The sequence below is a fragment of the Pristiophorus japonicus genome, chromosome 13, assembly GCF_044704955.1.
Source record: "Pristiophorus japonicus isolate sPriJap1 chromosome 13, sPriJap1.hap1, whole genome shotgun sequence".
Lineage (NCBI taxonomy): Eukaryota > Metazoa > Chordata > Chondrichthyes > Pristiophoridae > Pristiophorus > Pristiophorus japonicus.
The window spans coordinates 104,900,451-104,917,229 of NC_091989.1; positions in this window are offsets into that span (position 1 = coordinate 104,900,451).

Below are 16,779 nucleotides of genomic sequence, written 5' to 3' on the forward strand. Positions count from 1 at the left end.
GAAACTAATGGAATGAAGGCATTATGGGGACAGGGAGGTAAAGGTGAGTTTACATAGAAGATTAGCCATGATCTTATTAAATGGTGGAGCAGCTTGAGAGGGTCATATGGCCTACTCCTGCTCCTATTTCTTATGTTTTTACGTTATTATAATGTTGACCAGGAGTAAAAACTTTTAATGACCCTGTCATTAATGGTACTCAGTTGTAAAGCTTCCAACTTTCTGGCAAATTTTAAAGTATTGGGAGGATCCATCATGCACTAGACATCAAAATGTTAAAGGTATACAAAACAGCTAAAGTAAGGCATGTGGGATGAAAGTCAACTTCAGCGAGGCACAAAACAGGTGATAGCTGTTCAGCTACACATGTTACATCCCACACAATTTTTAGCAGGGCGTGTAACAGGCAGCCATGCTACTATCACCCATTTTGCACCGATCCCAAAGTTGAATTTCACTCCCATGCTGATTTTTTGACCAGAACCAAAATTTACAAATCATTGGCAATGTGCAGCCTCTTCTCACAAAATAGCAATTAAACTTGGATTGACCTCAAAACTTATGTCAAGCACTTCTCTGGAGTACCTGAGCAGTGCCCTTAAAGGAATGTCAGGTTACCTGCTGAACATCACAACTGTGCCCCAGACTCCACGCTACCATATGCAATGACACAACAGATCAATTCATCATTGTTAAAAATTATCACTCTGAAGCAGCTTTGTGATGTCATCCATGGTACTATGATCATTATTTTCATTGGCTTGTGATTGTCATTGTGAACAGTAGCCAATGAGTTGGCTAGAAGGCAACAACCATTTTGGGGTAATTATAACGCTCAGCATCGGTGTAAAATGAATGATATCGGATTGGTCATCCATTATACACCTTACCCAATTTTGCATTCCAATGACTGCAATGGAAAGGAAAATTGGGCAAGATTCATAACAGGTGGCCAATTCAATATTGCCTGTTTCACGTCATCGCAGAAAATTAATAGTAGTCCAATTACATCACCTTATCCAGTGCCAAGAACCAATCAATCAGCGGCTTAGACATGACAGTTATTCATTTTTGTTTGACAAAATAACTAATTGGAGTAAATTTTTGTGCTTATCAACAACAGTAGAGAGAAATCTAGAATGCTAAAGAGAAAAGGAAAGGAAGCAATGCAGGAAAGTGATTGTGGTAAGGATAACCAGATTATGTCAGGAAGGGACAGAGCTGACAAACAAAGGAGTGCACTTACAAATAGGGTCCAGGTAAGAAAAAATAGCGATAAGACAAATAGAGCTATAGTACAAAATAATGTTAAGATGTCTAATAATGTTAAAAACACAAATTTAAAAGCATTGTATCTGAATGCATCGGTAATAAGGTAGATGAATTAACAGCGCAAATAGATGTAAACGGATACGATATAGTTGCAATTATGGAGACATGGTTGCAGGGTGACCAGGGTTGGGAACTGAATATCCAAGGATATTCGATATTTAGGATGGACAGGCAAAAATGAAGAGGGGCTAGTGTGGCATTGTAAGTGAAAGATGAAATCAGAGCAATAGTGAGAAAGGATATTGGCTCAGAAAATAAGTAGAATCAGTCTGGTGGAGCTAAGGAGCACCAAGGTGCAGAAAACATTGGTGGGAGTTGTCTACAGTAGCGGTAGTGTAGGGGACGGCATCAAACAGGAAATTAGAGATGCATGTAGCAAGGGTACTATAGTAATCGTAGGTGACATTAATCTACATATAGACTGGCCAAACCAAATTAGTAATAATACTGTGGCAGATGAATTCCTGGAGTATGTACGAGATGTTTTTTTTAGACCAGTATGTTGAGATGCCTACTAGGGAACAAGCTATCCTAGACTGGGTATTGTGTAATGAGAAGGGGTTAATTGGTTAACTGACAGGAAACAGAGAGTAGGAATAAATGAGTTTTTTTCAGTGTGGCGGGCAGTGACTAGTGGGGTACCACAGGGATCAGTGCTTGGGCCCCAGCTATTCACAATATATATAAATGATTTGGATGAGGAACCAAATGTAATATTTCCAAGTTTGTTGATGACACAAAACTAGGTGGGATTGTGAGTTGTGAGGAGGATGCAAAGACGCTGCAAGGCGATTTAGATCAGTTGAGTGAGTGGGCAAAGACATGGCAGTATAACGTGGAGAAATGTGAAGTTATCCACTTTAGTAGGAAAAAATAAGGACAAATTCTTATTTAAATAGTGATGGCTTGGGAACTGTTGACGTACAGAGAGAACTGGGTGCCCTTGTACACCAGTTATTGAAAGCAAACATGCAGATGCAGCAAGCAGTTAGGAAGGCAAATTGTACGTTGGCATTCATTGCAAGAGGATTTGAGTACAGGAGCAAGGATGTCTTACTACAGTTATACAGGGCCTTGGTGAGACCGCACCTGGAGTACTGTGTGCAGTTTTGATCTCCGTACCTAAGAAAGGATATACTTGCCATAGAGGGAGTGTAGCCTGATTTCTGGGATGGCAGGACAGTCGTACGAGGAGAGATTGAGTTGACTAGGCCTGTATTCACTAGAGTTCAGAAGAATGAGAGGGGATTTCATTAAAACATATAAAATTATGACTGGATTGGATAGACTGGATGCGGGGAGGATATTTCCCCTGGCTGGGAAGTCGAAAACAAGGGGTCAGTTTCAGGATATGGGGTAGGAAATTTAGGACTGAGAAGAGGAGAAATATTTCACTCAAAGGGTGGTGAACCTGTGGAATTCTCTATCACAGAAGGCTGTGGAGGCCAAGTCACTGAATATATTTAAGAGGGAAATAGATAGATTTCTAGAAAAGGCATCAAGTGGTATGAGGAAAAAGCAGGAATATGGTGTTGAGATAGAGGATCAGCAATGATCATATTGAATGGCGATGCAGACTCGAAGGGCTGAATGGCCTACTATATTGTATGGGGTAAATCACATAGGGTTAATTATGATATTTAGTCATTTCATAGGGTGTCTCTGCTCCCATGCCCCGTAGAATGTTGTTGCTATTTCGAGAGAGAGAGAGGGAAGCGACCTTGAGATGCACACCAGCTTGTTATGAGACGGTCCGCGGCTTGAGCTCTCATGCTTTGTGGACAAGCACCTGGGGCCTTACAGATTAGGAGTTGGCCAAAAGCCACACGCACCCATGTTTTGTTCAATAGTATATTTATTTGATAGTATAAAGGTACAGCACTGTCCCGTAGCTCTTCGAACTTCGCCTTGGACCGTGATTCGCGAGCGGTGCCGCGACCCCCCAATGCTCCAGACCAGCCGTCGCTTGTGGAGTTCCCGACGGGCAGAAGGCCGTGAGCGTTGTTGCATCTTATCATACTTCTCTTTTCTTCATAAACTGCATTATTAATGTTTCTTTTCTCTCAGTAAATGGTAGCTTATTCTTTACTGCATTTGTCTTGTCTCTTATTTAACATTCATCCAGATCCTGAACCTGGGTCTATTATTATTGATCCAAAACATTTTGGCGTCACGAACAGGATCTGGTAAAATGTTTAAGAGAAAAGACAAAAAGCAGTCTCCTCCTGCGGGAGAGAAGTATAGAATACCAGGGTGGAGCACGAGGGATGAGGGTTTTGGCTCTCTTGCCAAGGTGCTAGCCCAGTTTGGACCCCCACAACATGGGGATACACCGTTATTGGAACAGAACAAAGATAGAGCCGTACCCCACGCGATACTGTCTCTCCTGGAGGAAGCGGGCTTCCCACAGGAGAAAAATAGTCCCCCAGAAATGGGATGGATTTTGTTGATAGCCTGAAGGGCGATGTGTAAACAACTGAAGGAAAGTGAGGCAGAAAACCTACAGTTTAAAAACAGCTGTTAAGGTTTTGAAAAGTCAAAACTCAACCCTGACTGAAGCGGTCTGCACTGCACAAGAACGGGCTGACAAGGTCAATGAATAATCAGAAACTTTAATATGCCATCTGGCGACAGTACAAATTAAAAAGAAAGCTAGACGATGGAAATTACAGCTGGATTTGAAATATATCTTTTGTATTGCACTGATCTGCTGCTGCATGTGGTATGGGCTTGCTCAATTAGATCCCAGTGAGTGTTTAAAAGCCCATGCAAAATCATGTGGGGAATGTATACAAGCTGGAAAAAATGGAGAGAGGGGGGAATAGGAGGAAACTAAAGACCCTCCCCCATACGCTCCGAGCATGGAAGCTAGACCTCTTACGACAAATAAGACGAAACAGCAAGATGGGGAACAGCTGGTAACCACTGGAGGGGTGCGTGACTTCACCACTAGTGAGTTACAAGAAATGGTTACTGTAGGGGTCCGGCAAAAATATCCCTCTGATTGGGAAGGGGAGGTAAAACCTTGGACTACTATGGCGGAGGGTGCGATACAGTTGTGCAACATGGCAACACAGGGAGGAATATATCACCAACAATCTGTGGGGCCAGATCAGGAGCTCTTTACGGCAGGAATGCGGAGCAGGCTGATGAAGAGTGGACCTCCTATGATGAGGGGTACGCTGCTGGCATTATTGGGACCAACCCAAGGGCAGCAGGTGGGGCACGCCTGCCTATTGTTAGGACAGTTAGAGGATGTAGAAGATCTCCTCGACTAGGGGTGTGGCCGGCATCCGGGAGCACCCCCCGTTAGAACCACATCAACCCAAGCTCCCAGGGATCTGAGGCCACACATTCCGATTACTTACCTGGCAGGGGAGTAACCGTAATAAGCTTTGTTGAATGAAGAAAGAATTTGTGAATGTCTGTCTGTGAATGAAAGCGCTTTTGTGATTTCTTGACTGAAAAATGAATTTTTCATGTGCCTGAAAGTCTGTTTGGAAAAATAGTGGGGCTGTCTGTTTGTTTTAGCTCCACCCACTTTTTCAAACAGAGTGAAGGTTTTTTTAACCCTTCGTAGTGTTGTCCTCTATGTGGGAAGTCTTCAGAAGGTGTGAACCTTACAGGCGAAACCATACAAGCGCTCTTGGGGGCGGGTATTATTAGACATGCAGTGTCCCCCTACAATAGCCCTGTTTGGCCTGTGCAGAAACCCGACAAAAGTTGGAGGATGACTGTGGACTACCGACAACTGAACAAATTTGCCTTTCCCCTGGCAACCGCTGTCCCAGATGTAGTAACTATAACAGAGCGGCTGTTTGAAGAAGGTGCGGAGTGGTATGCGGTAATCGACCTGGCCAATGAGACACATAAGGTCGGGTGAGCACAGCAAAGCTCCATAGTGCACTGGAAATGGTATATCGCAAGTAAAGGAAAAGAAGGAATCACCCGACTACATGAGCATGTGGCTGAATACCCACAAACAGCTGAGAGTGAATTTACGCAGTCGTCTGTCAGTTTAACCCAGGAGTCACCGATCTCCTGGGGCATGTGTTTTGAACAGTTAACACCTGAAGAGCGTAGGCATGCCTGGTTCACAGATGGCTCAGCGGTCTGGCGAAATGGCCTTCGGCGATGGCGAGCCACTGCCTTCAATCCAAAAACCCAGACAATTGTGCATGATGATTGATATCGATTGGTCAAATCAAATCGCATGGGGTATCCTTGAGGAGGAACTCATAGAATGCATACGGGATTGTTTCTTAGAACAGTATGTTACAGAACCTACAAGGGAGCAAGCTATCTTGGATCTGGTCCTGTGTAATGAGACAGGAATAATAAACGATCTCCTAGCAAAAGATCCTCTCGGAATGAGTGATCACAGTATGGTTGAATTTGTAATACAGATTGAGGGTGAGGAAGTAGTGTCTCAAACAAGCGTACTATGCTTAAACAAAGGGGACTACAGTGGGACGAGGGCAGAGTTGGCTAAAGTAGACTGGGATCACAGGCTAAACGGTGGCACAATTGAGGAACAGTGGAGGACTTTTAAGGAGCTCTTTTATAGTGCTCAACAAAAATATATTCCAGTGAAAAAGAAGGGCGGTAAGAGAAGGGATAACCAGCCGTGGATAATTAAGGAAATAAAAGAGAGTATCAAATTAAAAACCAATGCGTATAAGGTGGCCAAGGTTAGTGGGAAACTAGAAGATTGGGAAAATTTTAAACGACAGCAAAGAATGACTAAGAAAGCGATAAAGAAAGGAAAGATAGATTACAAAAGTAAACTTGCGCTAAACATAAAAACAGATAGTAAAAGCTTTTACCGATATATAAAACGGAAGAGAGTGACTAAAGTAAATGTTGATCCCTTAGAAGATGAGAAGGGGGATTTAATAATGGGGAATGTGGAAATGGCTGAGACCTTAAACAATTATTTTGCTTCGGTCTTCAATGTAGAAGACACAAAAACCATGCCACAAATTGCTGGTCATGGGAATGTGGGAAGGGAGGACCTTGAGACAATCACTATCACTAGGGGGGTAGTGCTGAACAGGCTAATGGGACTCAAGGTAGACAAGTCCCCTGGTCCTGATGAAATGCATCCCAGGATACTAAAAGAGATGGCGGAAGTTATAGCAGATGTATTCGTTATAATCTACCAAAATTCTCTGGACTCTGGGGAGGTACCAGTGGATTGGAAAGCAGCTAATGAAACGCCTCTGTTTAAAAAAGGGGGCAGACAAAAGGCAGGTAACTATAGGCCGGTTAGTTTAACATCTGTAGTGGGGAAAATGCTTGAAACTATCATTAAGGAAGAAATAGCGGGACATCTAGATAGGAATAGTGCAGACACAACATGGATTCATGAAGGGGAAATCATGTTTAACTAATTTACTGGAATTCTTTGAGGATATAACGAGCATGGTGGATAGAGGTATACCGATGGATGTGGTGTATTTAGATTTTCAAAAGGCATTTGATAAGGTGCCACACAAAAGGTTACTGCAGAAGATAAAGGTACGCAGAGTCAGAGGAAATGTATTCGCATGGATCGAGAATTGGCTGGCTAACAGAAAGCAGAGAGTCGGGATAAATGGGTCCTTTTCGGGTTGGAAATCGGTGGTTAGTGGTGTGCCACAGGGATCGGTGCTGGGACCACAACTGTTTACCATATACATAGATGACCTGGAAGAGGGGACGGAGTGTGGTGTAATAAAATTTGCAGATGACACAAAGATTAGTGGGAAAGCGGGTTGTGTAGAGAACACAGAGAGGCTGCAAAGAGATTTAGATAGGTTAAGCGAATGGGCTAAGGTTTGGCAGATGGAATACAATGTCGGAAAATGTGAGGTCATCCACCTTGGGGGAAAAAAACAGTAAAAGGGAATATTATTTGAATGGGGAGAAATTACAACATGCTGCGGTGCAGAGGGACCTGGGGATCCTTGTGCATGAAAACTCTTTTTGGAGTTTATCTGAAAACATAAAACATTAATCCGTGCCACCCGACCTGGATGACACACCAGACATTTACAAGGCCCTTTTTTTTCCTTTTTTGTGGGTTTTTTTTCCCCCCAAAAGGTTAGTTTGCAGGTGCAGCAGGTAATCAGGAAGGCGAATGGAATGTTGGCCTTCATTGCGAAAGGGATGGAGTACAAAAGCAGGGAGGTTCTGCTGCAACTGTACAGGATATTGGTGAGGCCGCACCTGGAGTACTGCGTGCAGTTTTGGTCACCTTACTTAAGGAAGGATATACTAGCTTTGGAGGGGGTACAGAGACGATTCACTAGGCTGATTCCGGAGATAAGGGGGTTACCTTATGATGATAGATTGAGTAGACTGCGTATTTACTCGTTGGAGTTCAGAAGGATAAGGGATGATCTTATAGAAACATTTAAAATAATGAAAGGGATAGACAAGATAGAGGCAGAGAGTTTGTTTCCACTGGTCGGGGAGACTAGAACTAGGGGGCACAGCCTCAAAATACGGGGGAGCCAATTTAAAACCGAGTTGAGAAGGAATTTCTTCTCCCAGAGGTTTGTGAATCTGTGGAATTCACTGCCTAAGGAAACAGTTGAGGCTAGCTCATTGAATGTATTCAAATCACAGATAGATAGATTTTTAACCAATAAGGGAATTAAGGGTTATGGGGAGTGGGTGGGTAAGTGGAACTGAGTCCACGGCCAGATCAGCCATGGTCTTTTTGAATGGTGGAGCAGGCTCGAGGGGCTAGATGGCCTACTCCTGTTCCTAATTCTTATGTTCTTATGAGGGCGTGGGAGGCTCCAGCCAGCTAGCAGAACTAGTAGCTGTCGTCCTTGCGTTAGAAGAGGAACAGCAACAAGTACACATATATACCGACTCATGGGCAGTAGCCAATGGCATGGCGGGCTGGATGCGAAACTGGCATGGACATAACTGGCAAATAACTGGGAAAGACTTGTCGGGAAAGCACCTATAGGAATAAATATGGTCCAAAGCCCAGAAGATGAAAATAACTGTATATCATGTGGACGCTCACATGAAAAACACTTCAAAGACCTCTGAACATAATAACACCGTTGATAATATAACCCGGGTATGGGCTGTCAAAGAGGCGGAAGAGGAAGAATATGGCATAGGCAAGTGGGCCCACCACAAATTGACATTTGGGTATTCAGGGTACGATACAATGGGCACGCAATAGGGGGTTACATTTGAATACGGACGGTGTTAAACAGATCATAAACACCTGTGGAATTTGTCAAAAGGTGTTTTCCCCTACAACAACAACCATATTAAGAGAGGGACTCAACCAGCACAAATATGGCAAGTTGATTATGTGGGACCTTTACCATTACAACAACGGTTCCAATATTTTCTCACTGCTGTTGATACCAATTCTGGACTTTTGATAGCTTATTCAGTGACTAAAGCGAATCAACAAAGTACGATTAAAGGACTGGAGAATTTAATCCTACGGTGAGCCAGCAGATTAATAGAGTTTCCTTCTAAAATTTGTTGAAGTGTTTTGCCACATGTCCGGACTCGTAGCTTCCACACAAATTTACACCAACCCGAGTTCCATCGTGGCCACAATGGAAGTCTGGTTTTAGTCGGTTAATTAACCTTATTCCAATTTAATCCAAATCAATATCTTAATTCAACCAGTAAACAACCTTTCCTTAAGCATAACATACCCCTGTGCCACGTACAGACGGTCTGCTGGGACCTGCAAGGTGTCTCACCTGCGGGACAGCAGCTACAGCCGCCTGGTCGCAACAACATTTAATCAACATAAACAAACAATATAAAAGTAAAACAATTACAACAAATAGAATTAAACCTTCCACCAATGAAGTTCCTATTGAACCTAGCCATTCAGTGGCTCCATTCCACAAAGTGAATGATGGGGGTTGCTTAAGTTTTTCTACCTCCTTTTGGATATGCTCCGCTAAGTGGGTAATTTCTTCGGAGCTATCTGGGATATATGTGCAACACTCCGAGTAGGGTGCAAGTACCTCCCTTTTCAGTCAGGATGTAATCAAGGGCCAGTCTATTCTGTAGGGCTACTGTGCGGATTGCTACCATTTCTGCATTGATTTTAACTAGGGACTCTGAGGTATCATTGGCTACCCGTTCCACAACGGATGCCATGTTAATGGATTCCCTTGCCAGTTTGGCGTTCCATACCCAGGGATCAGGATGGCAAAGAACCTCTCTGTTTCTGTGATAGCTCTCTTAAGATGGTGTAAATGTTCTGACAGTGACTTTATATGATACATATAAGGCACAATGTAGGCTAAATAGCAGGATCCCATCCAATTCTGGGGCAGCCAAGGGTAGGCCTTGTGGCCACACACCCAATAGGTGCCATTATAGGCAATGAAGGTTAGCTGTTTCTTTGTCAGCAACACTCCGGGGCCTGTCCAGGCTTTTCCATCTGTTTTATTCAGAATCCCCGTTACGTTAAAAATTCCCACATCGGCCCAGTTTGGACGGTTCCGTGGCTTGATTATATTATAATTCCAGGAGCAGTTACTATACCCCATATTTTGGCCTCCTTTGATGTTTCTAATCAGACAGACTGATTCCCCCGGTCTTCCTATTCCCGTTGTATTAGTGATAACAAAACATGGGGGCCGTTTGGAATTATTGTAGCACGGTTGGTATCCCCCTTCAAAGGTAGTCAGATTGTAACCTGCTGACTTCCATTTACGTGCCCTGTTTTCCGTATCCTGAAATGCATTGCCTGTTTTGTTTTGATTAATTATCCACTCAGCCATTTCCGAGATATTCAAGGGAATTGGCCTCAAGGGAATCCCTCCCTTTGAGTGAATAGGAATATGCGCACACACCCAACAACTAGAAATGTTACCTTGTTTGGCATAAATGTATGACATATATAAAAAGGTATTTACATGTAATTCCCTTGCTACCCTACTATTTCCCTTTGGTGCAGAGGGTCGGCTAGTAAGAAGTAGGCCTATGCCTATAATACCTACAATCAATAATACAGTAAATTTATACATTTTCGCAAAAAGTAATTGTCCTTATTAGATTTCAGCTTCAGTTACGGGTGCTCGTTTAACGTGTGAAGCGTGGATCCAGGCTTTCTTTCCTTGGACTTTAACAGCTGCCTGGGTAGTCAATAACACTTGATAAGGTCCCTCCCACTTGGCACCCAAAGGTTCTTTATGCAACTTTTTCACATACACCCAGACTCCCGGGATGATGTCGTGACCTCCTTCGGGTGGATTACCCCAAGCTGCCGATACCTGTCGGGAAACAGAACTAATAGCATTGGTTAAGTTCTGACAGTATGATAACAAAGTGTCACTTATTAAGTGAACATCAGCTTTCCGTAAATCGATAGTTCCTGGCAGCGACATGGGTCTTCCTGTTATAATTTCAAATGGGCTTAGACCTGTAGTTCTGTTCGGGGTTGCCCTAATGCTACATAGCACAATTGGTAGTGCCTGGGGCCATGGTGTTCCTTCAATTCTTCTTTCTTCAAAGTTCTAATTGACCATGTCACCCGACCATCCTCAAAATGCAAAGATGAATCTACTTGGATTAGAATGTCCATTCCCAAAAGGGGTTGATCTACTGGGCCTATCCAGACCGGCATGGTTAGTTCATGTGGACCCAGCCCTATAAGTACCATTTTTTGCTATCCCAAGTAACTCCTTCTGTTGTTGTATTGTCAGTTGTTTAAATGCTTCTATGAGGTCGTTAACTTGTGACAAGCCTGGCTTGTTGGCTGAATTGTATCCCTGGCTGCGTCCTCTTCCCCAGCCATGACCTTTCTGTTTTGCCCTACATGTCTTGGCCCAGTGACCTTCTTTCCCACAATAATGACATTTTCCGGGTAATTTTCCTCATGACTGTTAATCGGAATCCTGGGATTTCCATCCCATAGCCTGTACAGCTCGGACTTTAGCTCCCATATCCCGATCTAATTGGTTACATCGATCCACCAATGCTGCAAAGGTAGTTCCTCTACCTTCCCAGTCCGGTAACACTATCTTAAGCATTTTGGACAGTTCTGGCTTTAGACCTGCCACGAAAGCTGCTTTCAGGGGTCCAAACACTTGTTCATCCATTTCCTCATCCGTGTTATTCATACCCGAATGTTCTAGCCACGTGCATCTAAACCGCTCGTCATACTCCAGGACCTCCTCTGTTCCTTTCTGTTGGCAGGCTGCAATTTTTCCCCAGTCTGTCTTAGCTGGACTGAAGGCTTGCAGCCAGTGTTTAATCGCCTCCCATCCTGCATCTAATTCTTGCTCATTCTGCCCCAAAGCTTCATCTACCTTGTCGTGCAATTTTCTTCCCTGTGTTTTTGACACCATTATGGTCAAAATTTGCACTCCGTCCCAGGGATGAAGTTGATATATATTTCTTAAGCGGTCCAATTGGTCCCACGTTTTTACCCCCCCTTTCTTTGGATTAGGCAATTCTTTGGACCATTTATCAATTTTCTCTGGGTCTGCCAGAGCATGAACTAAGTATTCTTCGTACACCCTTCTCTTTGTTTTTTTGGCTCCGCCCTCATTCACAGTCTCTTCTGATTTGACTACAACTCGTCTTTTTTTAAACGGGGCAAAGCGCACCCCTAATTCTTCATCATCCTCCGACACTGTATTGTCGGAGGATTCGGACTCCGTATCTATTCCTCAGTCGTGTCTTAGGGTTTGCGCTTTTAATTTATCCAAACATGGGTACCCTGGGAATTGATCAATACATTTTCCTTTTCCTATTACTGTCTCTTGACCTAATGATTTTTTCCATTCTTTAATTTCACCTTTAAGATCTTTAACTTCCGCTTCCAGCTTTTCAAGTTCAAGCTTTTTCTGTCGCAGCTGTGCACAAACTGTTTGCAATTGATCCTTTGTACTGGTCAGTTCTCGATCATGTTGGGAACGCATTATAATTTCATTCCGGTTTCGGATCTGGCCCATAACCGTTAGGGACCATCTAGTTCGCTCTTTATTTTTCATATGGGTCATTTTTCCCCAGACACTTTTAATTTCGTCCAAGGACCATTGTCCTTTGGAGGTTCCATACTTTTGTTCGATCTTAATACAGGTTTTAGATAAATTGAATTGTTGCTCTATGTAGTCTTTCAACTGTTTGAGAATTAAATCTAGCAAAACTTCAGGTGGTGCCTGCCCACCTTTAACAGTTGTAGGTAATTATTTGCCCTTATCTCCTGCTGCCATTTCTTTACTGAGTTCTTTACAGGGGTCTCGAGTCGTAGTCTTGCTAGCCGATCAATAGGTCGGTGATTAATTAACTAACACACCGCCGAAGTTTAGACGTCTATGGGACCTCGAGCCGACTACCAACCGGAGGGTTCGCAAACCGGAGGCTTCCGGAATCGCGTAGAGGGAGAGGCGAATTTAGACTTTTGACCGAGGACTTTTTTTAAAAAGAGGAGTCCTTACCTCAATATATAGGTCCGATGTCCAAAATTCAGTTTTTTTCCTCAGCGATCCTGTTAGATCTCTTCTTTTCCAATGAAATACGAACTCCGATGGTAGTTTTAACTTTTTAATCTTGGCAGAGAGCAACAAACTTCTTGGCTTCAAACCAGGTCTTTGTTCCTATTGAGACATATGGTCAAAATGGCTGTATTTTATACCGGGTTCAATTTACAGAAAAGAACTCGCCTTCTTTGACCTTATTGGCTCAATCAATATTCTTTTAATGTTTTAATTGGCTCGCTACCCAAGGTCCGAAAATGTCAAGTTGATTGATGAGTTAATGCAACATGCCGAACTGCATGTCGCAGCCTTGACTTGGGGGTCTGTGAATTTTCATAGTCTGTCTAAATGAGCCTGTTTGAATACTCTATCAGGTGGTTAAAGGTCTTACCACAAGCAGTGCGCAATCTGAATCACCGACCATTGTGGGGGGGAGCTCCCATAAGCCACATGTTAGGCAAAGTTAGTGTCCCTACTATTGAAAAAGAAAATCAGACTCAGGACACAGTTTGTGAAGGAGGAAAAGTGTGGGTGCAGTACCCCCAGAAACCTTTACAAGCAGGGGAAATCTTAGCGAAAGGAGAAGGAAACACTTATTGGGTGCTCCTGACTGGTCAAGATATTCCTCTCTGTGTTGACAAGGGTAAATTGACTAAACGGGGCTGAATTAATATACTTATGTTTCCTCCCAAAGGAATTCTGCCCAAAATGGCGTCTTACCAACTCGTGCTGGCCAGTCTCTGTGTCTCGTTGTCTGTGATTTGTGCTACTTCCATCCTCAAACACAGCATGAGATGGCCGTATAAGGTGGCGGTTAACTAACACTGATCGTACGCAAGACAATTTTACCTGTCCTTCCGGGCAAGCCTGCACTATAGGACACTAAAGCGTCACTTGTGACACATGCGGGTACTGGAGAGGCCCAGGACAGGTGCTATTAACAGTAAGCATGGGGGCCAGCATCACGTTATCAATCAAGTGGTAAAAAGATATGACAATGATATGCAATGTGCACCCCAATGTGTCGTTATTGCACAACGTCACGTGGTTAAGGAGTTGGGCCCGCAGCGTTACATCAAGCAATGACACTATGTCAGGTGAAATTAAGTTAAATGCGTCTCTATGGTATGGATGTACAAATGCCTCCGTAATCACTGGTAGGGGGATTATGGGCCACTTTTGGTCAATGCATGTAGTTAAGCATTCTAAGAGCCCCATGGATCATTTGCAATGACTACACTCTACATGTACACCTATGCTTACATCCCCACCCATATTAAATCTTACACTACAAGTCCAGTATGCGGACAAGCCATCTTACACTTGTAATATAACAACAATTAAAGCAAATCTGAAAACGTCAGTGAGGCAAAGGCGTGATATTTAAGCCACAATATTAGGAGGCATAGGAAAGGAATAGGAGCATTAAACTCTATGGATATCGAGACCTTACAAAACAAAATACAAAAGGTAGGGAGACTCACTGGAGATGCAATTTCATTGCGAAATGCATGGGACAGAGGTCTCACAGAACAGATGTTTTCTAGTTGGCTGTCGGACGTAATGCGGTGGGAACACATCGATAAAACTACTCAAGTGATAGGGAGTGTCACCGGGTGACAACAAGAATTAGATCATCACACACAATTCATGTTTGAAGAAGTAACCCGGCAACTATTAAGGGCCGAGTTAGAATGTATTGCCATGTCAGGGCATGCAGATAGTTGGAGCAAAAAATTCCACTTCAGCAATAGAAATCTAGGGGTAAAACCTGATATACAACATACACATTGTGATGACCAAGTGTGTAACTTTACTATGAGAATAGTCAATATCACAAAAACCAACATTTGGTGCCAGTTTATAGTGCTTCCCCACCTGTATGGCTAAAATCTGTGGGTACCCGAGTTCAAGGGTGGATGGATTGATGCTAGCAATAGAACTCATCAAGCTAAGATTGTCAAATATGGCCTTTCGGTATGGTGTGTCCTTTGCACACACCTGTGTTTGAATCATGCTCCTACAGCATACAGCGGGAACATGTATTTGGACACTTGTACCATACAATGATACAATTTTCCATGAAATCGGACAGAATCATGTTTGTATTACTAGTGTCTAGCCCATTTATCTTGACTGCGCTCGTAAAGATCCTCCTCTAAATGCTTGCTTTAAAGATGTGTATACCATATATGACCTTCATTCTAAAAGGTCATATCGATTGGGACGATGGAAAAATGTTGTGCGCCATCGCACCATCCTAGGCATTACGAACCTTCCTCCCACTGTAGACCTAACTCGTTTAGCTCAATTTCTAAAAGATAATCAAAAGGTCACTGACGAATTGAGCAAACGAGGGCGTACTCTTCATACTCTGCAAGTTGCTATGAGTTACAGTGAAGGCGCGTTGGTCAGAGTTGCGACAACGGTCACCGACCTTACGTTACACCATTGGTGGGACATCTTTTACGGATGGTCTCCAAAAACATCTGCCGCTTTGAAGCTGTTAATACATCCTATCGTTGTTTTACTCGTCGCGTTATTACTGATATTACTGCTTGTATGTATTCTTTGGTGTAGATTGCGGGCATTGCTTGCGCATACTCAACGTGTAACTGTTGCATTACGCCTTCAACTTGATTATATTAGTTAGAATGTCTAAATATCAAGGGTGGATTGTATTGTATGGGGTTAATCACATAGGGTTAATTATGATATTTAGTCATTTCATAGGGTGTCTCTGCTCCCAAGCCCCGTAGAATGTTGTTGCTATTTCGAGAGAGAGAGATGGAAGCGACCTTGAGACGCACACCAGCTTGTTATGAGATGGTCCGCGGCTTGAGCTCTCATGCTTTGTGGACAAGCACCTGGGGCCTTACAGATTAGGAGTTGGCCATAATCCACATGCACCCATGTTTTGTTCAATAGTATGTTTATTTGATAGTATAAAGGTACAGCACTGTCCCTTAGCTCTTCGAACTTCGCCTTGGACCGTGATTCGCGAGCGGTGCCGGGACCCCCAATGCTCCAGACCAGCCGTCGCTTGTGGAGTTCGATGGGCGGAAGGCCGTGAGCATTGTTGCATCTTATCATATTTCTCTTTTCTTCATAAACTGTATTATTAATGTTTCTTTTCTCTCAGTAAACAGTATCTTATTCTTTACTTCATTTGTCTTGTCTCTTATTTAACATTCATCCAGATCCCGAACCTGGGCCTATTATTATCGATCCAAAACACCTACTACTGCTCCTATTTTCTATGTTTCTATGTTTCTACAACAACTTGCATTTATATAGTGCCTTTAATCTAGTAAAACAATCCAAGGCATTTCACAGGCGTGTTATCAAACAAAATTTGTTATGAAGCCACATAAGGAGATATAGGACAGGTGACCAAAAATCTGATCAAAAAATTAGGTTTTAAGGAGAGTCTTAAAGGAGGAAAAAGAGGTAGAGATGCAAAGAGGGTTAGGGTGAGAATTCTAGAGCTTAGGGCCCAGGCAGCTGAAGGCACAACTGCCAATGGTGGGGCAATTAAAATCAGGGATGCGTAACAAGTCAGAATTGGAGGAGCGCGGAGATCTTGGAGCGTTGCAGGGCTGGAGGAGCTTACAGAGATAGAAAGCAGCAAGGCCATGGAAGGAGTTTAAAAAAAGGATGTGAATTTTTAAATCAAGGCTTTGCTAGACTGGTCAAATATTTTAACAGCAGTTATGGGAATGTTTTCCCAAACCGGAAACTCAGTGGCAGTATCAAATGCTCTCAGCTCAGATACAAAACTCAATGACGCTCCCTGTATGATGCCTCATAACCATTGGTTGGTCATGCACAGCACAGGTTAAGGTTAGATGCAGAGGAAAGCTCCCTCTAATCTTCTACAGCAAAGTGCCACAGTCCTAATCTTAATACAACGTCCTTTATCGGCAATATTTTTATATCCCACACCAGCAAGCCCTGGGCCTTTCTGAGTGAAATT